This window comes from Lactuca serriola, chromosome 3, assembly GCF_051521515.1.
Source record: "Lactuca serriola cultivar US96UC23 chromosome 3, Lser_US96UC23_V15, whole genome shotgun sequence".
Classification (NCBI taxonomy): Eukaryota; Viridiplantae; Streptophyta; class Magnoliopsida; order Asterales; family Asteraceae; genus Lactuca; species Lactuca serriola.
In genome coordinates, this window is record NC_136410.1 from 228,545,009 (window position 1) to 228,571,588 (window position 26,580).

The following is a 26,580-nucleotide window of genomic DNA, read 5'->3' on the forward strand; positions in this document are numbered from 1 at the left end:
TCCAAACCGAGTTGTTAGACAGGAGGGTCCTCACTGAGATACAAGACTAGAGGGTCCAACCTAAGTTGTGAGACCGGAGGGTCTTCACCGAGACACATGACCGGAGGGTCCACACCGAGCCTTGAGACCGGAGGTTCCTCGCCGAGACGCATGACCGGAGTGTCCATGTCGAGCTATTGCCATGAGAAGCTTATTATTTGTGTATGTGGTATTTTGGAGAACTCACTAAGATTCGTGCTTAACATGTTATGTGATATGTGTTTCAAGTACCTCTCAGGATCGTGGGAAGGTGCCGACTTGATTGTACACACCAGTTAGAGATTATGTTTTGAGGATTATGGGATATTATCAAACATTTGTTGACTTGTGTTTTGACAACTTATACATTTTGTAGTTTTTAAGAAATGTGATATTGGATTTTATGTAATTTGAAAATGAAAATTTTAATTGAAAATTTAGAACGTTACATACAAAATGATGAAATTACTTTTTATATTGATTGGACCACAATTAGTCACACATTCACATAATATTTATTGGTTATATATGATCTTAACTCTCTCTCTCTCTCTCTCTCTATATATATATATATATATATATATATATATATATATATATATATATATATATATATATAAGGTCAAACCTTAGAATATGATGATGTAAAATCTTCACCAGTTCTTGCGTGAAGCTCAGTCTACAAAGGAGCGTCAATGTGTAAACTATATATATATATATATATATATATATATATATATATATATATATATATTGTATAATATGTTGTATATATAGATAGATACGTAGTTATTTAACACATCCGATATCTTAGAGATATTATATATATTCTATTATTTACGTAGATTAGGTGATATCCCTAGTTTGTAGGGATTCATATCGTCTTTTTTTTATATTTACTAGGGTTCGTGTCTTAGTTTATAAATGAACCTTTGGGCTTTGTTCTCGTTCTCTTCGTGAGTATCTTTTTCTTAGCTAAAAACCTTTGTGATATCTTCGTGTTCTTTCAATCTTCACTTTTTTTGTTAATTGTTATCGATCAAGGAGCCTACAACTAGTGTTCTTTCAATCCTCACTAACTGTTTCATATAAGGGTAGTGATGAAGTAAAAGTTTTTAACAAGAATAGTCTAAATAGACGATATGAGCACCTCTTTCAGCAAAAGACCCTCACTCAGTTCTTCAATAGATTTAATATCTTGGTGAATGACATGTGTCGTCTTAGTATGAACTAAACTAGAAACTCTCTACTTCTCAAGTTCCTTTATTCACTAAACTAGAGTTGGGAGAATCATGTAGATGTTTTGAAAAACAGTGAGATAATCGTAACAATGGACTTGGCTTCCCTTTTTGGTAATCTCTGTAATCATGAAGAAACGAAGATTTTACACAAAGAAATCATGCAAGATACTCATAGGGACAAATATGTTGCTCTATACTCCATGAAGTCTCCTTAAAACACCATCAACGACTTCTCTAATGAATCCGAAGGCGAAGCCCTGATAGTTAAACGCTACATTAACATGAATGATAAGAAAAAATATGGGTTTAAAGGGTACCAATCACAGACGGACTTATCAGCGTCCAAAGACTTATCTATTTTCTAGTTTTTTCTTGTACCATATCACACAAATTGCTTGTGAATCCTTTGATTCTAGTCTGAAACTGTAACCATCAAGTTGTGATGCTAGAAGTTGAACCACTTCTACTTCCATGTTGCCTCCTCCATCAAATCCACCACCACCAAGCAGTCCTCCTCCAATCTCTACTGATGATAATCAACATCTTTCACTTAATCTGGTGCCTCCCTATCAAACTTATGATGCCAAAAAGGGGGAGAATTTAATTGAAGACACTCTGGCTAGTGATCCAACTGAAGAAGAAGTAAAAACTGAAGACATCCCTGATCAGTCGGGTGTGGATGATGAAGTTTATGCTATGGACTTATCATTTATTGATCTACAACCTCTTCAAATAGTATTTCCTGACATTGATTCTACCGGTGCTGATGTTGAGGGTGTAACGACCCGAAAATCCTTCCGTCAATGACGTTAATGTTCAATTACTCGAAGAAATAATATGCAAATATTTTAGCTTTATAGGGTTAAAATGGAAGAAAAATAAAATAAATATAATACTTAATACCTAAAAGAATTAATTTATATTGAAGGGGTATATAATTTAATTGATTGGTTTTGTGGAAAATATGTTAAAATATAATTGTTTTTATTGGTGTAATTAAGGTTGAGGGACTAAATTGTCATAAAAAGAAACTTAGATTGCCAATAGGATTGTTAGTAATTAAATCATGAAAGTGTAGGGTGTTGTTTTGAAAAATCGAATTGAAACTCCCATAATTCAATCGTCCATGTGTTTAATGAAATTGAAGGCTCGATATTTTTTTCCATGCCTGTTTTTCTTGGGGCTTAACTTATCCCTTGGGATAGCCCCGTCGAAAATACATGTTATTCGAATTACATGCCTGATTTTTTCGGGTATCAAGTAAATCGGGTATCAGGTTAATTATTTTAGGTATTTGGGTAACACGATTTTTTTTCAGGTCGGGTATATGATACGTTTGTTGGGTTTCGGGTATACCCGAATTACCCGAATTATTTTAAAAATTCATTTTTTTTTCTTTCGTAGATTTTGTACCCTGTAGTAGGTATTTGATTATGCTTAAACTAACTATCATTATTTAGGCCCGACCTCATTGTTTAATGAGTTAAGAGAGGGCTTAGGCCCCCAATTGTAAGGGGCCCCATTTAATTTCAATCCAAGCTTCGAGTTTCCAAAAAACTGTCACACCCCGCTAAAGCGGAAACACACGGCGTGGCAGTACAAAGGGTTTCATAGCAAAAGTTAAAAGACAACACCAACCATATTATTAAAAATCATTACAATTTTACAATGGGTTTGAACAACTTTGAAAAGAAATTACAATGAAAATTGGAAGACAACACATGCAAATGCTCCTAACAGTGAAGTGTCCCTAAGTGCCACTTACTCGATAATTCCTGAAAAAGCATGTAAAACGAGAGTCAACTATAAAATAGTTGGTGAGTAATCACAAATAAACAAAATAATATTGGTTCCATGGGTTGAAATCAAAGTTTTGATAAAAGTTTCCAATAATACAAGTATATTGTTAAAATGAGTAAATAAGTTTGTAAAAGCAAAGTTCTTTGTCATCATGAGAGATAAAGTATATTGCCCGAATAAGATGCAACATTCATATTTTAATGGAAGGTAAAGTTCGTTACTCAAACAAGTAAACAAGTTTCATTGCTAAAATGAGCTGTCAATTTCGTTGCTACAAGGAGGAAACAATTTCATTGCTAAAACATGTATATAAGTTTCCACTAGTAAAAGTTTGTTGTTGTAATGAAAAATAGAGTTCATTGCTATAATGAGAAACCAGTTGATTGCTATTATTGATAACAAGTTTATTGCTATAACGAGAAACGAGTTTGTATGTGTATGAGCAAACAATGAGTCTCAACCAAACCTATGACTGAAGCCCTATCGAGATCTATGCTTATCGTTCCATAGATGAATATGGTATCATGCACTCCAGCAATAGGGCGAGTGAGGAGTTGTCAATTCCTAATAGCGCTATCCATAATGACCATTGGCTCAAAGAGTTAATGGTTAGAGATAAGGGAAGGGCCTTAGTACGATAAGTTCTCATGTTCCGTGTTGCATAGACATACATAAAGAAACATAGCAATACAATAGCAATCGTGTTTGATACAAATCAATTTAAATACAACATGCAAATAATAGTTTTTCTGGACATGCTTTTCCACCCCAAAACATAAAAACCAAAAATAGGGGAGTGGTGAATACTCACAATACATTGAGATGATGCAAATGGTGCCTTGACTATGTTCCACGTGTACCACTACCGATTCCTACAATATTGGTATTTAGTAATGAGTCTCTAATCGAAATGTAACACTAGTATACTTACTACTACAATAGACTTATGCCAATACTGAGTCACAATTGAATATTGATAAATTATAAATATTTTTCGGTGGAAATTAAGTTTCAAAGAATCAATTGTTATATAACAACTTAAGCGGAAAATTTCCATTATTGAAATGTTAATATTTAACATTTTAGAGGTGTTCCAATGATTAAATATTCAAAACTAAATCAATTTAGTTCTAAAATTTCCCAAACTTTGCATTTTAGTTTTAATTGAAGTCAAAGACCTCAAGATAAATTTTCTTGAATTTTTGATTTGTCTAACTATTTTTCACCACTTTAGTTTCTTGAATAACCATAAAACTATGAAAAATACTAAACAGTAAATAAAAATTACCAAACTTCAGATTTTTGTTCTAAATGTGTTAAAAGACTACTAGATAATTTTTCATGGATTATGGATATGCATAACCATTTTTCATATATTTAATTCTCTAAATATATAAAAATTCATTAAAAATAGAAATCAGTTAATAAATTGCCCCAAACCTTTTATAGTAATGTCATTATACATACTTAATCTGTGAAAATTATAAAAATGGGTTCTAAACTGTTTAACCAATTTTTATGATTTTTATGCATTTATTCTAATAAAAATTTAAATAAATATAAAAAAGTTTCCAAAAATTATTCAAAATTTTTATTGAATTTTTATTATACATAACTAGGCTGGGAAAAATATAAAAGATATTTTTCAGTGGGTATTTCTATTTTTCCTTGTTTTATCCCCTTAAATAATCATTAATTGAAGAATAAATAATAAACAGTTAAAATAAATTACCAAAAATTTTGTAACATCATTTAGAGTGTAAGTAATCTGGGAAAAATACTAAAAGTGGTTTTCATATTGTATAATCCGGTTTTGGGTATTTATGTGTATTTAAGTGTACTTAAGTGTATTTAACCATAGAAAATAGGAGAAAAATAGTATACAGTAGAGAAAAATCATAAAAAAAATTTATGTAGCATACTAATGTACTACAATGTGTTCTGGTAAATTTTCATGAATTTTGGAAGAGTAGAACTATTTTTCCTGTTTTTAGTCCATTATAAACACAAAAATCATGGAAAAATAGATATACATTGTGAAAAAATTCCCAAAATATTTTTCTGACTCTTAAATACAGGGTAAAAGCTGCGAAAAATAAGAAATAATATTTTCAATTTCCCTAAAGTTGTTTTATGATTTATTAGAGCTAAATAAAAAGAAAACTAAAAACCATACTAAACAGTAACAAAAGTCATTGAAACTTCATGGAAGATGTTTATTAACTTAAATAATCATCCAAGAATTTTTCCCAGAATTCATTTACTAGTGTAAGTATTTTATATGATTTAACACTCTATTTTCTTATTATTTTCATATAAAAATAAAGAAAATATATATTGAGCTGAAAATTTCCAGAATGCAACTTCAAACAATTTAATAACAATGAAATTTTTTTTTCTTATTTTTGATGTCGAAAAACATGCCTAAAGGCTGAAACAATTATAGAGAAAACTTGATTCTTGTGATTTGGTAAAAATTATTGATGTTACTTTGAGAATTTTTGCAAAATGTTTCAAAAGCTTTTGAATCAAGATATTTTTATACCTCTTAATACATGATGTTTAGTGCTCAAATAAAATTTTCCTTGATTTTTAGTGATGAATAAGATCTTTGAACATGCAATACAAAACTAGTATTCACAAAAAGGTGCTGATTGAGTAACAGTTTTGTAAAAATTGCTAAAAATCGAAATATTTGAATTTTCTAGTGAGGTCAGATTGGTTTGAAAGCTAACTCAGAATATTATATTTTAGAAAAAGAATCACGAATTTTGGTTAAGAAATGAGTGAGATATGACAGTTTAAAGTCACGTAAAGAAATCTGGAAGATTGCATGCATGATGATTGGTTAGAAAAGTGAGTTTTCATCATTTTCTTGAGTAAATCTTTTGAAATAATTTAAATATATCATGATAAATTCATATTTTAGTCATGTTTCCAGAGATCTAAAGATTAAAACTTATCAAAATGTATACATGCATTTATGAACAAAATTTTGTTTCTCAAAAACTCTTAACTTGAGTTTGATGTTTTAGTCCTTAATATCGATTTTTGCACTAAGATCATGAACATGCAACCTTGTTTATCATACATGCATGGTGTTAGAACACATCCATGATGTTCTAAAAACCATTTTAACAAAAAGAAAACAAGTTTGAAGAAGATGAAGATGTAGAAGTCGGTTTTTGAAGTAAAATGCACATACATAGCTTAAATCATTGTTGTGGATCTTCAAGAGATGTATGTTCTTTACCTTAAATTTATTTGTGGCTTGAAAAAACCCTTATGAATCTCCATAATTTCGTGGTTAAGAGGCTGTGGTTGTGGTGTTTGGAGAAAAAAAATTAGAGAGAAGGTAGAGAGAGTTTTCTAGAGAGAGAAAGAAGAAAGATGTGTGTGTGTTGGAGAGTGAGAGTGTGAGAGAGATATATGGGAAGAGAGGAGTCCGAAATTTTGAGTATAATAACCCTTTCTCATTCATTTTGTTTTATAAAATTTAAGTTATTTTATAAAATATCTAAATTTTATATAAAATGTGCACTAAAATCAAGTTTTTATTCATGAAACCTTGATTTTTGACTTATAAATTAATGATGAATGTTAATGACTTAAATTTTTATTCTTCTTGATTATATTTCCCTGAATTTAATTGTTTTAAGATAATATTATAAGTTTCATAACTATTTTTATAGAATTCTTGATGTCAAATTTTATAAAATTTAGGTTTTAGGGCTTTTAGGGTTTTGGAGTTTAATAAACTTTGAATATCAAAATAAATTGAATATTTGAGACTTCAAATTATCTTATGGTATTATAACTCTTTTATAGTTATAAATAATGTTTGTAATTTATTTTTATCGGTCTATTGGCATTCTATGTAGTGATTCCAAGATTCAAGCAAAATTGAGGAATCAAGTATACTAGTCCTAGTCTTCAACTTTGACTTAAGTTTCTATGAGACTTTGAACTAACTTCTACTTCTAGGTCAAGTGCATGATGTGTGTATATGATTCATGAAATGTTGTTCGAGTCAAAGAGTAACCTGAATATGGATAGTCACTACAGTTAAGTAGTTGTAGAATTCACATACCAATGTGAAATCCAAGCACATCATCCATTGTCTCTATCTGTTTCCAAGATTCTACTAGGTTATAACTTAGCTTCTAGTTACTAAGTCTAATATGTGTAGTGCCTATATGTGCAACTAAGTCTAGTCAAATCTAAAATTGACTCGAATTTTAACGGTTGTCACAAAAAATCACGTTGCAATCAAGATCGAATCAATACACATGACGATTAAACTTTTGTTCCTTTTCTCCCTTCTCCAATTGATTCAAGGCTTTATGCAATCAAGCGATCGCTGCTGTCTTCAGTTCTTCTTGCTTCTTCATTCTCGCCTTCTTGGTTTCTCTTGATGATCTACTGCTATTCTTCTTAATTTCTCATCTGTTGTCACTGATACGTTGAAATGATAATATGCATTTTCACTTTTCAGTTTTGATTTTTCTATTATCTCTGTCACACCCCCAAACCAAGGATGGCGGAAACGTCCGAGGGTGGATGACTTCATGTAGAGTATCACAACAACGAGTATAATAGTGCTCAAAGTAAATACAACCATCATAAATATAATTGAAAAAGTTACACCAAAGTATATGTTTACATGATTCGAGTCAATTACATTATGATACAAAATGAACTGTTTGACGATTTATCGTCCAATCCTCAAAACGTGGTTGATTTCCTGATTCACTGAATTCCTGAGAATACAAGTAGTTTTGAAAAAATGTCAACACAAAGGTTGGTGAGTTCATAAACTTTTGATAGTAAGAGTTTGAAAATCGATCTTTGTAAGAAGATGTATATCACCAAGAAAAATCCAATATTTTCCTTATAGAAGTTATGTAGTCCTAAATACCAGTACTGAAATGAATAAGTATTTTGTCATACTTAAAGATATAATTATGGTTTTACATCGACATAAAACCCTTTTTAGATTTGAGAAAAATCCTGTAATGAATGATGTGTGGTCTTAAATACCAAGACTGAAAATATACCATAATATCTGTATTTATTGATATAAAAAGTGATTTTAAATTAACATAAAACCTATTTTGATTTATGGAATCCCTGTAAACTTATGTTGTTAGATCCCTATGTGAGCCGCTATAATCATACTAATGACCTGTATACACCTGCTACGACGTTTCTCAGGCGTTGCGAATATGAAAATGACACTTGTCACCCGCAGACCTGCAGGTCCGGCTGTAGCTAGCAGCGAGGTGTGGGGTGTCAAACCCAATATAGATCTATACACAACTATCACGTTCTCCCTCCAGGAGACTCTGATTATAACTAGCAGGAATTAGATTCTGTACTCAGACGTACAGACGAGAATGTCTCACAATTTAGGTTAACAAGTTTACGTGTGGTGTGCATAAGTGTAAAGCCTTTTCCTATGGGAATAAAACCTTCCGAAATGTGTTTGTTGTGTTAATGGAAATATAAATCATACCTATTATAGTTTATCCCAAAACGTTTGTAAAGTATGAAAACTCTTTTATGAAAACGCTTTTGTAATGAATTTACACTTAACGTAATGAAAGTTTCCTTTTGTATAAATGTACCCTTCTGAAAATATATTTGTATTATGTAAAGTATCATAAACTATACATATTATAGTTTATCAAAAACAAGGTTAAAAATAGTAAAGTACATAAACTATACTTAACATAGTTTAATAATGCATTTGTATGTAATTGTGTACTTTAATTATAACACTTGGTTATTTCTATGTATTATCTAGTGAAATTTCATTTGCTAACGGTTGTATATCTAGATATGAATACAAAAATGTCACATACTACAATAACACATAATCACATAATGATATTTACCTTGCTCAACATGTTACAAGGTGAAATGAAATTTATTGTGTTTTTCTATTTATAACAATTTCTGTAGCTGTTATTGGAAAATTTGTAGAAAAATCATAAAATGTCCAAATCAAGTTCTGTAACTTCTGAGAGTTTGGAAAATGAGTCTAGTTGGTTCATAAATTTTTCCATAATTTTTAGGGACCTCTAACTTGTGTGACCAAGTCCATAATCACAGACTGGTCCGGATTGGTGTTTGAGATGATAGGCAGTTTTGTAAAAATCACCATAAATTGTAGAAAAATCGTATGGAGATGTGCAAGTAGTCATTTTAAAGCTAAGAACTGGAACTACTTACACCTAAAACAGTTTTGTAAACAAAAATGTTTAAATTGTCCAAAACAGTCCGTGAATGGGGTCCAAATTTTCTGATGTAGGCTGTTAGAAAAGTTTAGTTTTGTTCTTGTTGTTTTACTTGTATTCCCCCCCCCCCCCCCCCCCCCCTAAAAACTTGAGAAACCATGTAAATGTAGGGGTATGAACTCACCTTGAGTGGTTTCAGTAGGTAAGTGTTGAAGAAGAGAAGTGTTCAACCTAAGAACACTTGAAGAATCACTTGAAGATTCGAAGATCTAACAAGAATGTGATGATGTTTGAGTAAGCAATCTATGATTTTTAGTGGGAGGATGTGTAATAATCATAAGAAAGATGATGATACTTACTAACTGTAGGAGAAAAGTCTTGGAGTATGCCTTGAAGTTCTCGAATTTGAGAGAAAAGGATGAGAGAGTTTGGAGTGTGGTTTTTGGTGAAAAATGAGAGAATAAATGGAGTGTGAGGAGAGAGGGTGGATGTTCCAGCCCTAAGAATGTGGGAATAGTTGAAAATAATGAGAAATGACCTATGAAGTGACTAGGGATGGGCTGGTGGTGAATAGTGACATGGAGTGGGTATGGGAGTGGTTGCTTGTGTCATAGAAATAAGTAAAGTCAACACTCCACCTTTGTACTTCACCCACTCTTTTGGATAAGGTTTTATCTTTAAAACATGATTAATTAATAATTCAGGGTCCTTATATGTTAAAATAAAGTTTTAGGTGAAAATCTCGTGTTAAAACAATTAAAAACGGGCTTAAAACGCAAATTTAGTCGAAAACCGGGAGAAAAAGCATTCCCAGCGAGGCCTCTCGGTCCTAGGCCGAGGTTCGGTCCCTAGGCCGAGATTCGGTCCTTGCTGGTGCCGAGCCGGAAGCGAATGTGAACCAGAAGAAGAGGCGAGGGCGAGGGGCTCAGTCCGAGGGCTCGGTCCGAAGGTTAGAAGCGAAGGTTCAGTCCTCGGTCCTCAGAAGAGAAGGCTCGGTAGGTCATTAGAAGAGGAAGTGGTCAGACCCGAAATGTGCCGAACGTTCGGGTTCGGGTGAGGCATGCGAGGTTCGGGCCCGAGAGGACCTTTCGGGTTCGGTTCAGCAGCCTTCGGCTCAGAAGGGTTCGGTTCCTAAAGAGGGCTTTCGGGTCCTAAGAGGACTTTCGGGTCCTAAGAGGGGTTTCGGCTCCTTAAGTCCGTTTTTCGCGTAGACTTCCGTTTTTGGGCTGTTTTCGCCAAATTCGAGGGTCGGGATGCCCCGAGTGATTATAGAAAGTTGGGAGAGATTTCGAGAGAGATTTGAGAGAGATTCCACATACTCAGAGAGATTTGGGAGAGATTTGACATACTTGGAGAGATTTCACATACAAAGAGATATTTGGGAGAGATTTCACATTCTTAGAGAGATTTGGGAGAGATTTGACATACTTGGAGAGATTTCACATACAAAGAGATATTTGGGAGAGATTTCACATTCTTAGAGAGATTTGGGAGAGATTTGACATTCTTGGAGAGATTTCTCATTCAGAGAGAGATTTGGGAGAGATTTCACATACTTAGAGAGATTTGGGAGAGATTTGACATACTTGGAGAGATTTCACATACAAAGAGATATTTGGGAGAGATTTAACATTCTTAGAGAGATTTGGGAGAGATTTGACATTCTTGGAGAGATTTCTCATTCAGAGAGAGATTTGGGAGAGACTTCACATACTTAGAGAGATTTGGGAGAGATTTGACATTCTTGGAGAGATTTCTCATACAAAGAGATATTTGGGAGAGATTTCACATTCTTAGAGAGATTTGGGAGAGATTTGACATTCTTGGAGAGATTTCTCATTCAGAGAGAGATTTGGGAGAGATTTCACATTCTTAGAGAGATTTGGGAGAGATTTGACATTCTTGGAGAGATTTCTCATACAAAGAGATATTTGGGAGAGATTTCACATATTTAGAGAGATTTCTGATAAGAAGAGATGGAGTGAAAACGATTGAGAGCGGTTTTGTGTGTGACGAATGTGAGTGTCCAGCTTCGCAGTGCAGGGTCCGTAAACCCCGTTAAGCCTTGATTAAGGATCTTACACACTCCCGATGAGTATGCAACATTGTTTTATCGGTTTGGCTTGCCACGTACCACCGTTTTAGGTTAAAGAGATCTAGATGTACGCACTATTCGATTTATGATCTCTCATTAGAATAGAGAGTTGTTTAGAAATTACATAACGTAAACTCTTAGTACCTACGGGCAAATTGAATTGACCGGTTTGACTTGTTGACTTTAGTTGACTTTGATTTGACCGAAAATTGACGGTTGTCACAATCTCTGATTATCCAATTGGGGTTAATAGCCAATTAATTAGGGTTAATCTTTTGACAATGGACATTACACAACCACAAATTTTTGATTTTTCAAGTTTCAATGAACTGTCATTTGTTAAATTGTTATAGAACTGAAGAACCAATACATAGAATTTACCGAGTCAGTCTTGTAGTATCAGACAATCAGTAGTTATTAATACATTTGATTGCAGCCAGGAATGCTGACATTGGCAGGCTACATATGAACGATTTTTTTCATAATAAATTAACCTTATTTGCAATCTAATGAATGATTTTTTTTTCATAATAAATTAACATGTTATAGTATTGGACAATGTTTGTCTTGGTTATTAACAAAATCATGTGGAATTTCATGTGAGATTTTAATTACATCTATATATAAGTGATTTCATTAGAAACATAGCATACAAATAGAAAAAATTTTGAATTTATATTTTTGGTGTCAAATAACCAGTAACTCAATTACCTAAAAAGTTTAAGTTGTTTGGCCTCATCATTTGGTTTTGTTTTGAATGAGATTCTTGTTTGACTTCATGTTATATAATTTCTTCTGATTAAAACACAATGTTTTATTATTAAGTTATGTAATTTGTATTTTAATGGTTTTTGGCTTTATCCAAATGGCATGAATGATCAAAGTCGTTAATATTTTCAATTTTATGATTTTTTTATTCCAGATTGGAAAATTTCATTGTTCACTGATTCCAGATTGACAGATTCCATTGTTTTTTAGCTTTCCATTATCTCGGGGGCAGTATAATCCTAATCTATATCTTATATACTTATAGTTATTATTAATCAAATAATTAATAATCATGTCAAAGAGAAAATAAGAATCCGATGCTTCTAAAAGGAAACGAAAAATGCAAGAAGAAACTTTTATAGATAAACAAAAATGGTCGTTTTTAATATATTTAACTACAAACAAAAATATTGATAATGAACAACAACAAACTAATGTTGATAATGAACAAGAGCAAGCTAATGTTGATAATAATGATCATGACCAACTAATATTGAAAATGATAATGAACCAAATAATATTGAAAATGATAATGAAAAAACTAATATTGAAATTGATAATGAACAAACTAATAGTGAAAATGATAACGAACAAACTAATAGTGATAATGATACCGAACAAACGAATATTGAAATTGATAAGGAACAAACTAATAGTGAAGATGATAACACGTCTTTAAACATATATGATCCAAGTAGATGGAATAATATTAGTACTAATTTAAGAGATTTAATTGTAGTAAAATGTCCTATTAAAATTTATAATTTTAAATTTCCAAAAGATCAACATTTAAGAAGCTTTAGTACATCTCTTTATATGCAAAAAATACAAAATGGAGAAAAGTATGAATGAACATGGTTGTTTTATTCCATAGATGTAGATAGAGTTTTTTGTTTTTGTTGTATATTATTTAATGTGAATGCATCTACATGTTCGTTAGCACATAAATCTAATAATGATTGGAACAATATTTCTAGTATATTAAAAAAGACACGAAGCAAGTAACAAACACATTCTTAATATGAGGTCATGGATTGACTTAGAAACTAGATTTGCAAATAATAAAACAATTGACAAACAAATCCAAGAACAAATAAATAAAGAAAAAGAACATTGAAAAAATGTGTTAGTAAGAATCATTGTTGTAGTAAAAACTTTACGAAAAGATAATTTAACATTTCGTGGAACAAATGAAAAGATTTATGAAGAAAATAATAGTAACTTTTTAACTATAATTGAAATGATTGCGGAATTTGATCTTATTATGCAAGACCATATTAGGAGAATTAATGACTAAGAAATTCATAATCATTATCTTGGACACAATATGCAAAATGAACTTATTAGTTTATTCGGACAAGAAGTTAAAAGTAAAATTATTAAAAAAGTAAAAGAGGCTAAATACTTTTCAATTATACTTCATTGTACTCTCGATACAAGTCATAAGGAACAAATGTCAATTATATTACGATGTTTAGATATTTTAACAACTCCAATTGAAGTTAAGGAGTACTTTCTAGGATTTTTAATTGTAGATAATAGAACCGGTAAAGGAAAAGCCTTGCTGTAGTTGATGAAATTAAAAATATAGGACTAGATATAAATAATGTTAGGGGTCAAGGTTATGAAGCTTGATCAAATATGAAAGGAAAACATCAAGGTGTATAGAAACGATTATTAGACATTAACCCTAGAGCATTCAACACTCTGTGTGGTTGTCATAGTTTAAATTTAGTAAATTGTGATATGGCTAATTCGTGTGATAAAGCTAGTGAGTTTTTTAGAGTTATGCAACGTGTATATTCGATATTTGCTTCATCAACTCAAAGGTGGAAAATATTACAAGATAATATATCAAACCTAACACTTAAATCATTATCGCAAACTCGTTAGGAAAGTAGGGTAGAAAGTGTAAAAGCAATTAGATTTCAAGCACCACAATTGAGAAAATCACTTTTACAATTTTCCAAAAATTTTGGAGATCCAAAAATTAAAAGTGAGGCTAAATGTTTAGCTACATATGAACTTGAAAACTATGAATTTTTATTAGGAATGATTATTTGGTATGATGTTTTGTTTGCTATTAACACCGTTAGTAAAAGCTTGCAATCAAATGATATGTGTATCGATGATGCTATAGATCAACTAAATGGACTTTTGTGTTTCTTTGAAGAATATAGAGAAAATAGATTTGAAAAAGGCTTTAGATTATGCAAAAGAATTGGCTTTAGAAATGAACGTAAAACCTAAATTTCATGAAAAATGTATCATTCAAAGATATAGAGGATATGATGAAAATGTTGCTAATGAAACTATTATAACTCATGTTTAGTTATTTAAAACTGATTACTTTTTATATATAGTAGATAAAACCATTAATTCACTTAAAAGTAGATTTGAGCAATTTAACAAGTTGAAAAATATTTTTGGTTTTCTATTTAGTATAGAAAAATTAAAATCATTTGATGAAAATACTTTAATAGAACATTATTTAAATCTTGAAAAATCTTTAAAGCATGATGATAGCTTAGATATTGATGGTTTAGATTTATTTGATGAACTAAAACTTTTAAGACATATTGTACATTTAGAATGTGATACAATTATTAATATACTTAATTATATTAAAAAGTTTAGTTCTTTTCCAAATGCATATGTTGCCTATCAGATTATGTTGCCTATTCCTATAACCGTTGCTTCTGCAGAAAGAAGTTTTTCTAAATTAAAACTATAAAAAAATTATTTAAGATCTACAATATCACAACAAAGATTAAATGGAATATCTATTTTGTCAATTGAAAAACATCTGGTAAAAGAAATTGATTATGAAAATTTCATTAAAGAATTTGCATCTAAAAAGCTAGAAAAGTTAACTTTATGTCATAAAATATATTCACAAAAGACATATACATAAAAAAAAATTAATTCCACCATTTGTAAACTTTTTAGTTTATTATTTCCGGTCTCAAGCCCGGACAAAGGAGGAGGGTTTATAACATTATGTATAGTAATTGTCAAAGGGCCTCAAAAGTTTGGTTCGCTTAGAGCCCCCAAACTTGTTGAGCCGACCCTGTCATTATTGTAAACATGAATCTCTTTTATTATAGAAGTATGACACCAACAATATTAGAAGCAATTGTGTGACAACCTGAAATTTATTCCGTCATTGTAACTCATTTCCGTTAATAAAACCCGTTTGTATTTCAATTTTTCCGTTAACATTTTGAATTAGGGTAATTGAATTAAGACTTTTATTATGACTTCATGAGTGTCCAAATGCATTAGAAACACGTGAAACACCCTCGATATTCTTTTTAAAAGTTTTTAGTTTACGACCACGTCGGGTTACAACAACTTAATCGGGTACGACTATAAGCTCCATTTAACGTCGGTATCGGGTAGATTTCCACCGCGCCACAAACTCAAACCCTATATAAGGGTGAGTGGACCTTCATTTGAATCTTTTTTCACTCTCTTAACACACACACACACACACACACTCTCTCTCTCTCTACAAGCCAAATTTTGATCCAAAACCACCCCTTTCAAGCTCCAAATTGGTAAGTGATCTATCCTAGCTTATAGTTTAGCTTGTTTAGCATACAAATCCAGGTTTAAATAATCCAAAAGTATCAATAACTTGTGTTTACGACCCAGGAACAACCCCAAACCACAAACACCCATAAATGGGGTTTTGAAGCCCCAAAACCCTCCAAAATCACTCCTAGTGCTTAGATATGACTTACGGACTTACATGTACGAGCTTAGAACACCAAAAACTTGTTATTTGGGGAGTAAACATGAGTTTATGGCCCAAGATCATTCTTGGACCGTAAACCCTCTTTCATAGGTGGTAAACACCATTTAAGGTGTTAAATTGCCCCTTAAACACCTCCTATGGCTTGGAATAATGTCTAGAACCAACCACCATCGAAGTAGGGACCTTAAACATCAAGGAAACAATGACCTTAGGAGATTAAGGCCGTAAATCCCCTTAGGAATGGTCCCCTAGCCATAAACTCCTCTAAAGAGGTCAAATGGTGACCTAACTTCCTTCCATGGCTTGTATATTGGACTAGAATCATGTGCGCTTAACCTAGAACAATCAAAACACAAAAAGAAGGAACAAGTAAGAGTTTATGGCCATAAAATCTATGTTTACAGCTGTAAACTCCCATAAAAGGTCCATTTGATGATTCAATCACTTCCTATGCCCTAGAATTGAACCTAGCCTAATTCCACAAGTGTTATAAGACCTTTAAGCATCCAAGAATACACCACCCATGGGTTTATGGCCGTAAACTCATAGGGATATGGTCTATGGGCTGTAATCTCTTCTAAGAGTTTACTCTTGAAGAGCAAACTCCATATCTAGGCCCTACACCCCCTTAAATGCAACCCGTATCACTCCTAACACTTGAAATAAAGTGTTTCCGCGTCTCGGAGTGTATTATCTTATTTAATTAGTATTTCAATGTCTAATTAGATACAATTATGTATCTCCTCATGTTACATAGGATCCTCGCGCGTATTCAAGCCCTAAACTGACACTTAGCATCATACCTGACACATTTCTCGTCTGGTGAGTTCATACCCCTACACCGTTTTCCGTGTTTTTCATATTTTCAGGGGGAGGGGGGAATACAAGCAAAAGTACAAGGAAATCTTGTACTCAAACTTATTAGTTCGTATGAAATGTTTCATATTCCGTATGCTTTTAATACTGAAAACCGTATTAACCGACCGTTTAACTTGCAGAGGTAGTCTTCATATTAATTGTGAAACTCATTATAAAATATTATATTTTATATTTCACAAATGATTTTCCACATCATTACTGTTAAAAGTATTAACCTTAGAACTTTTGATACGTCCTAGGTAACACCCCCCCTAGATACGAGGGTGAAGGACCAATAACATTAATCTTAAAAACTAGAAACATCTCCTTGGTAACACTCCCCCTAGATACGAGAGTGAAGGACCAATAACATAAATCTTAGAACTGGAAACATGTCCTTGGTAACGCTCCCCCTGGATACGAGAGTGAAGGACTAATAAAACATGATTTTTCGTATGATTTCTTTTAAAATTTCATTAATCTTAAGATTGGAGACACGTCCTTGGTAACACTCCCCCTTGATACGAGAGTGTAGGACTGCCCCTGTAACCAGAAACTCCTGGAGGGAGAACGTGACTTGAGTGTATAGATCTATACGGGATTGAATACCCCACACCTGGCTGCTAGCTACAATGGGACCGACTAGTCGACAAAAGTCATAAAATGATACTGGCCCCGTTACGAGCGTTATCTAGTTTATTGTATGGTTATGGAACTCGCAACTTAGATTATGGAAATTTACTTTAGTAATTAGTTTACTGCCTACTTATTAGTTTTATATACGTGTTAAAACTAATGAAATTTTCAAGGACAACCAGGCTTTCAGGATATTCCACTTAAACGCTACAAGTGTGGTAGATACTTGTACACTGCATTCCGAATCGATAACCAACCACCAACTTTTAAGGAAAATAAGGGTTTTTCCTGGGATAACTTAATTGTTCTTAACCAGGCTGTGTAACAAATGGATAACTAAACTTTTCTTATAAGAAAATATGGGATTTTCTTGGATAGCAACTTTTTCAGAAAACCAAAGGAAACTTGTTCTTTTATAGAAACAAACCGCTTATGAACTCACCAGCTTTATGCTGATATTTTAAAACTGCATGTATTCTCAGGTTCTCGTTAGACAGGTATCCCGCGTTCTTTTGGAGAAGACGGAGCATTTTAGCAGTCTCGTCTTTACTTTTGTTATACTGATGTATATGTAAAACTTGTATTACATTACTTCGCTTTCAAACAAACGTAAATATTTCTATGTAATGTAATGTTTTGTGTTTACTATGCTTGCTATGTACATTGGTTATGATACTTTACATGACGTCCTCCGCCCCGGAACGTTTCCGCCATCGGTTTCGGGGTGTGACAATTTGTTTATATGTTACCATGTTCTGTAAAACTTATTTGTTTTTTAGATTATAGTTTTTATTGCAACTAACAAACTCATTATCTTGACGAAACTTCAGAACATAGCAAAACTTATGGCTACAGTTATCTTAAACATTTTAAAATTTTAAACTAAGATCTTTAATTATTTGTTTTTTAACATCTTATTAGATTAGATTAAGTTGTTAAAAGATTACTTGATATCTCAAGTATTATTGACTAAAAAATCCCAATGTTCAATGTTTGGGTAACTTCGTTTATGCCTCGTTTGTTTATATAAACAAGATTAATAGAGAACGCCATATTTATTTCATTAAATTTATTTTCAGGTGTAACGTCCCAAGAATACGGGCCAAAAGTTTCATTTTTAAAACATGTACTTAGCAAAACATTTAGGAATAACTCATTCAACAATCATTTCATTTCACCAAAAGATGTTGTATGTCAGAAAACATTGTCAAATCATAAAAATGTCAGAGTACAATTTCCCAGGAAGATATCATAATGCGGAATATGAGCAGGTGTGTGTGTGTGATGTACCGCTACCGCGCCAGCTCCTTCCCCTTCAAAGAAGAGGTACCTGAAACAAAAACTGAAAACTGTATGCACGAATCTTAGTGAGTTCCCTCATAATACCTCATACCAGGCAAGCATACAATGTACAGTTAGGAGATATGGGCGTTGCCCACACTCATGAAGATACGGGCCTTGCCCACACTCCGCTAGTCGGGAGATACGGGCCTCGCCCACTCTCCACTATCTTGGTGATACGGGCCTCGCCCACACTCCACTCTCGGAGAGATACGGGCCTAGCCCACACTCAGCCGCTAACCCATAACATACAAGTATCACACAGACAACAAGTATAAACAACTCTATCATACTGGCATATATCATAATCAACTCAACCAAAAGATACGGGCTCGGCCCACACTCTAATACTAACATCTCGCCTATACGGGCCGGCCTTGGTGCCTTAGACCCGTTACTACTGAAAGGAAACTCACCTCAAAGTAACTGCCGATCTGTGTGGGAACTGACTGACTGCTGCTACTGCCGCTCCGGAGATCCTCCGGCTATAATTCCCACAAAACCCTTAGTCAAATAGTGCTTACCGACTTCAGGGTAAATTGACCATTTACCCTTAACAAATCTAGAGTCCAGTCATAGTCAACTGCCAGCTGACCAGAATCGCCGAGTTGGCTTGCCAACTCGCCGAGTCCCTTTCCCTTAGTCTGACCATAAATCCGTCTCTACTCGTCGAGTTAGACGTTGACTCGACGAGCTTTCCTTCTATACCCAAGGCCAATAGTCCTTCATCCTACTCGTCGAGTTGTATGAACAACTCGTCGAGTTCATCTTCATCCGATGAACACTTTATGCTGTGACTCGCCGAGTTGCATGAACAAGTCGCCGAGTCTGTTCTTGATTTAAGAAGATTGCCTTGAATTCGCCGAGTCAGGGAATTGACTCGCCGAGTTCCTTCCCGGATGAGTTCAGCTTCCAACTCACCGAGTCCACCCAGGACTCACTACACTACTCGACATAAACGAAAAGGGGGAAACTCGGGGACTCGCGACCCGACTCGCCGAGTTCAATGAGCAACTCGCCGAGTCTGCCACATGCAAATACTATACACTCGATTTTGTTCGAATCCAGTCCATGCCATCTACAGATCTAAGTTCTTAGGTCAGGATTTTCATGTAAAGTTTCCAACTTTACTTGTAGAAATGCATAGAATGGGGATTAAAGGTGAAATAGGGGCTAAGAAGGTAGATCTAGGACACTCAAGCAATTTACTCCCATAAAGGTTATAGATCTGAGCTTCTGGAGCTCAAACATGACTAGATCTAGTGGATAATAAACCTATAACGGATTCTACTTCATGCACAAGCTTGGAAAAAGGCTCAAGAAGAGCTCAAAAGGTGCTCTAATGGGGGTGTAAGCATACAAACAGAATGAAGTAGAGATATACCTCAGAGAACTCTGAAATAGCACCAAGATATTTGGTCTCCTTCTCCTCTTCTTGATTCACTCTCCTTCTTCTCCCAAAAACTTCAAGGAATCACTCTAAACACTTCAATCTCACAAGAAACAAGTTAGGGTTTGATGTAGGGCGCTCTGAGCGTGAAAGGGGGCGAGCTTGGGCCGTACAAGCTAGCTTAAATAGGGGCAAACCCTTGGAATTAGGCTTTCATCAGACAGCGGGGACTCGCCGAGTCCGGAATATGGACTCGCCGAGTCGCCAACTTAAACATGCTCCGGGTCCCGTCTCTACTCGGCGAGTCGGACCTACAACTCGCCGAGTCCAAGGCTAAAAATGAAAAAACACAAAGATAAATTTGATGTACCAGGAACTAGGTGCTACAAATCTCCCCCACTTATTTTAGACTTCGTCCTCGAAGTCTGCTGCCCGATCCTGAAACAACTCGGGGTAATGCTCCATCATTTCTTCCACCGGCACCCAAGTCCACTCGGACCCCTTTCGGTGTTGCCACTGCACCTTCACTAACTCCACCCTCTTGTTCCTTAGATCATTCGACTTCTGGTTGTGGATTGCGACTGGGCGCTCAATGTAATTCAGGTTGTCATCAACCTGTATATCCTCTAACGGTACCACCACTGAATCATCCACGAGACACTTCCGCAGCTGGGAGACATGGAAGGTGCTGTGGATCTGGCTGAGCTCGGCTGGCAGATCCAGCCTATATGCCACCCTGCCCACCCGGGCTACCACTCTGAACGGACCAATATATCTTGGGCCCAACTTGCCTCGCTTCCTGAATCGAATGAGCCCTTTCCAAGGCGACACTTTCAGGAGAACCATATCCCCGACCTGGAACTCCAGGTCTGATCGACGCTTGTCTGAAGCCTGCTCCTAACCTGCTGGATTTTCTCGGGCATTTTGAGCACCACCTCGGTGCTCCCCATGACCCTCTGGCCAACTTCACCCCAACATATCGGGGTCCTACACCTCCGACCGTACAACATCTCGAATGGAGGACGGTCAATACTCGCATGGTAGCTGTTGTTGTACGAGAACTAAGCCAAGGGAAGATAGGTATCCCAGCTACCACCGAAGTCTAGCACGCATTCCCGCAACATATCCTCCAAGGTCTGGATGGTCCTCTCACTCTGACCATCTGTCTGCGGGTAAAAGGCGGTGCTAAAGTGCAGACGAGTACCCAACTCATCATGAAACTTCTTCCAAAACCTGGAAGTGAACCGCACATCTCGATCCGATATCACTGACACTGGCACCCCGTGCCGTGCCACTATCTCCCTGATGTAAATATCGGCCAACTTTTCGGCCGAGATGCTTTCCTGAATCGGAATCAAATAGGCGCTCTTGGTCAATCGATCCATGATGACCCAAATCGAATCTACTCCTCGAGCCGTCCGGGGAAGCTTTGTGATAAAATCCATCGTAATATCTGTTGGGTTTTGAGCATTCTAACACTCCTAAGTGTACATGCAACCCTAAATACCTTGGATCTATGTTTTCCCTATTATACATGCAAATAAGAACTTCCAAGGTATTATCCTAATCTAGCATACAAAACAATGAATGTAACAAGATAGAATACATACCTCTTTGATGTAGAAAGTCTTCATGAAGCTTGAGTGCCTAGTGCCCCAAGTGTGACACCTCAAATGGAATCACACAACACCAAATACACTTGGAATAACTTGAGAGAAATCTACACTTCATGAAATTGGCTAGCCCTTTCTTGCTCTCTCTAGTGTGATTCTAGTGGCCAATTTTGTCAAGAATAAGATCTTTATATAGTGTTACAATTAGGGTAAACCCTTAATTATCATGGCTTTCCATTTCCTTGGATCCATGGGTTCAAATACACCATGGAGCATCCATGAACCATCCTATGGGTTTTAGCCCAACTTGATTATCCATGGAGCATTAGCCCACTATACAAGTATGGATGATTTACACAATCAACCCATATATTTAATTAGTCTTCTTTTGATCACTTAATTAATCCTAGATTAATTCTTGATCAATACTAATTAAATAATCTTATTATTCTTATTATTAATATACTAGAACTTATAATATATTAATAACCATAAGTGTCTTATTTCTCTCATTTAGTCTATCCAAATGCATGATGCCATGAAACCCAAATGGACCATGTCGGGTCGGGTCAAGTCTTACCAATTATAGTTATGGACTTAGACATTAATCCAACAGTCTCCCACTTGGATAAGTCTAAAACTATTATTGTGTATGACTTCAGGAACCGACTGGAAATCGTAGCTCTCAAAAGCTTTTGTCGAACTCTGACCTTGTCGATGAACTCTGACCTTTGTCAATGACTTGTCCATTAGATAAGGGATCATATATTCCTCCATTCTAGATATCATATGGACTGAGACATGGATTATAATCATTCTCTCTGTCCATTTGTTGTTTCCCAATTTCCGATTTATGACGACTGACTAATTGAACAAATCAAATTAGTCCTGGCCCGGCCGAGCACTTCCATTTGTCATCATCAAATCATCGACGGGCCCACAGATATCGCTTTTATCCCGAAGGTAAAAGGAATGGATAAACTTCGACTCATATGGCTTGTTCTACTACTTGTTGAATCATACACAAAGGCACGTTTTATAGCACTGAGTTACCGAATGCGTTTTCGTGCAATCAATGTACAATCAACTCATAGTAACAACTCATATCTCTAGGTTTGAAGAATATAAGATATTATCATCTCATGATCACTCGTGATAAAATCCATGAAGTGATTCCAATGAGCGCGGGTTGAATCCAATACTCAGAACTTATGAGCACTCATGAGTGTTGTAGCCCTTTGTCCAACACCTTAGACCTCTACAAGCCAACCCATGACAGTCTTAATTCATATCTACTTCCAACATATGACCGACTGTGGATGGTTTGAATAACTTAGTCATTCCGGAAGAATAACCTAGTTTATTCGGGAAGTCAAAACATGCAAAGTGAAACACAATAATAATTGAATCCAATATGGTCTCAGAACTTATGAATATAAATAAAACACCTTTTATTTATCACCATATGATTACACATTATTCATTGTATATTGTTTTAGCTATCAACTTTATTCTTGAATTTAAAACAATAGTTGTCCCATGCTCCAAGCATGTACACTATGTTTTCTAAACACTAGTCATGCCATACACCAAGTATGCATACTATGTTTGTCTATGATCTTTACTTTGTGAACCAGATCAATTGAACATAACTTCAATGATTCTCTTTTCACACTCCCAAATCCTTACTGCAAATGCAAGAATTCCAAATTCATGCCATTTACTGAAATCTGTTAGATTCTAAACTTATATGCATTGATCCTCTTGTAATGATTGTGCACAAAGTCATAAAGACTTGACAACAAACATTACAGAGCATTCCAAAGGAGATCAACTCCTTGGAAACATCCTTCTTGCATTAAGTTTCCTTAATCTTACACAGATTGAAAATTCTAACTTTGAAACATTTCCGGATTCCATTTTGACTAATCACTTCTGAACAAGAGTTGCCTCCTTACAGACTATGTCAATATGGTCCTTCCAGAACTATCACTGTACTTCCAACTGTCCTTGAGCAACCAATCTTTGGTAAACCTTAGATTGTTCTCGACAATTGTTTAATCCTTTTAGTCATATCCAGTTCTAAACCTTTTCCCTTCTTAATGCCCTAGGCATTTGGAAAATTTTAGAAAGGATGAATATAGCACATGTAATCGATCCTATATCCGAAGCATATGGGACACGATTCATGATGTCTCACATAAAGACTAAACCAGTCTTTTGCTATAACATTTCCATTTCTCTTTGCCAAGTTCTCATAATTCAGATTATGAAAAGGGATGCCGTAATCATAATCGAATTTTAGAACGCAAATAATGGACCCATATACAGAATTTCCTTATGTTGAGCCATTCCAACATGAAATTCATATATATATATATCCTTGACTAAATGATTAAAACCTCACGATCTAAGCTTATAGATTTGAGATGAAGTATAATTTCCTCTCCCTTAATTATAGCAAAACAACTTTTTCCCAGTTGAAACTTTTTGTTTTCTATAATTAACATTGCTAACTTGCAATACTCATCATAATTATCATGCTCCCACTAACATGATGATTATTAGCATAACACTTATGCTCCCACTAGCTTTGACATGTACTCAAAAATCAGCTGACTTTCTTACCAAAGTTCAGATTTCTGATACTAGATTGTTTTGATAAAACTTTATCAAAAGCATACACCTTCTCTTAGATAGCACACTTGTGTGTCTAAACAATTGTGAAGAGGTATGCCGTAATCATAATGGTTAGACATTTTTTCCACTTCTCACAAGTCCAGGTTAGTGTGCCGGTAAACCACACATGCTCCACTAACGACTTTGAGAATGCAAATATCATAATTGCTATCCAGCTAAAATCTACTTAGTGAAAGTGTTTCCTCACTATCATTTTCATGAATCAGAGAGAAACCTTATGACACTTAGATTTAATGGTGTATGTGTTCTTATCCATGTGAATTTGTCAGAACCATAATCACAAGAAAAGGATAATGGCAAATCCAAACTCATATGGACTGAACTCAATCTTAATTTCTTGCCACCTGGCAGCTTAAGGGCCTGCCATTGCTTCCAAGTTGTTGTGCAACAAATTGAGAACTCTAAGAACTCATATGCAAAGCCAACTTTAACTGGAATGGGCACAGAATATGTCAACACAATAGGTTATAAACCTCAAGTCATGTGCTAGTGAAGAACTTCAGGTTCTATTCTTGATTAGTTCTTGATACTTTCAAGATCTTTAAGACTCCCACTATCCTCTTGACCTATAAGACTCCCTTGTCAAATATCCAAGAGATAGTGTGGATTCTAATCAAGACAAACACTTCACACAATTGGCCTAAGTTGGTCTTTGTTTTATCCAAAACATCAGAACTTACCAATTTCAAATGTACAAGAGTAGGAAATTTTTACTCTTACATTTGACAAGTGTTTTAAAGCTTCTTTAAGACAAGTCACTCAAATTACAATCTTGGAGTATAACTCTAAGACTTGTGTTGGAACGAAGTATGACTCATCTTCTTGATTTAACCATTTCAACAATTCAAGTTCCTCTTCTTATTCATAAGAATGCACTAAGATTTCCTTAGAGAACTAATTTTGATATGGTTTCTTAATCATTAAGATGATCACAAAAACTGATTCTAAAGTACTCTCCCATCTTTTCAGATTTGAGAAACTTTTATCCTTCTGCCTAATTTGATTCTTCTTATTTGCTCTGTCATACATTGGAACCTTTTTCCAATGTCTCAGAATTACACTTAAGCTTGTAAGCATAATCATATTTACTGAGCTTTAGTAAACTATGACGAATAGTTTTATCAATCTTTTGTGGTGGACTTGACCAGTGCACAAGAATGTGTACTCGATCCCTTAGTCCTTCACTTGACTCACACATCCATGTGATCAAGTAATTAGTCTTAATTTTCCAATACTTGAGAGTTCTCATTCATCATGCTATACCCCTTACATGATTCCAAGTCCCGGTCCAAATGAAACTTGGGTGATGAGAATCTTTCCTTATTTGGTAAATTTAGACATTACCACAAATGAAAGAATCAATTTCATATTTCCATTCTTCCTCTTAATGGAATCATATAAGCAACAATTTTTCCTCAAATGCCATTGTAAGGATATTTTAAAATAAATAAAATCAAAAAAAATTTCTTTTATTTTAAAACTTTGCGAAAAAAATTATCCTTACAATCCATATGAAAACTTGTTGTTATCTATTCCTAAGCAATATCTCATAACTCCTAAGAAGTAGCTCAAGAATCCGATCTTCAAACTATGCGATAGAAATCCATCTACGCGATCAGATTCAGCATATTATTTCTTTAAGTTTCTTCACTTTTCTTTGATTCTTAAAACATCACCATGTGACCCAGTCACATCATGTATCAAGAATCTCAGAATGGAAACTTAACAGAGTTAGATAGTGGACTTTACCTGAAGTAGAGTCAAACTTATTGACTTTAACATCCTTAGGTAAATTTGGCAGCTTCGCAACCAATGCCCCTTTCTTTGGCAATATAAACATATGGACCATTTGATAATGGTACACGGGACTATCACAGACTTAGCTTTTCTCTTTACCATTTGGTCAACCGAGTTGACTATGGCCGATCCCTTTCCTTTGGGAAGAGAATGTTTTTCAGGATTTCCTGTGTCACTATTGTCAATGTCCATCAAGTTTTAAGGAAGTTGATCTTAACAAATAGATAAGATCATTAAGGGTCTTGTCATAGTCTGTTTCATAGGTGTCCCAGAGGAACTCACTATGTGACTTAAAAAGTGATTGAACCACCAACTTTCTCAAGA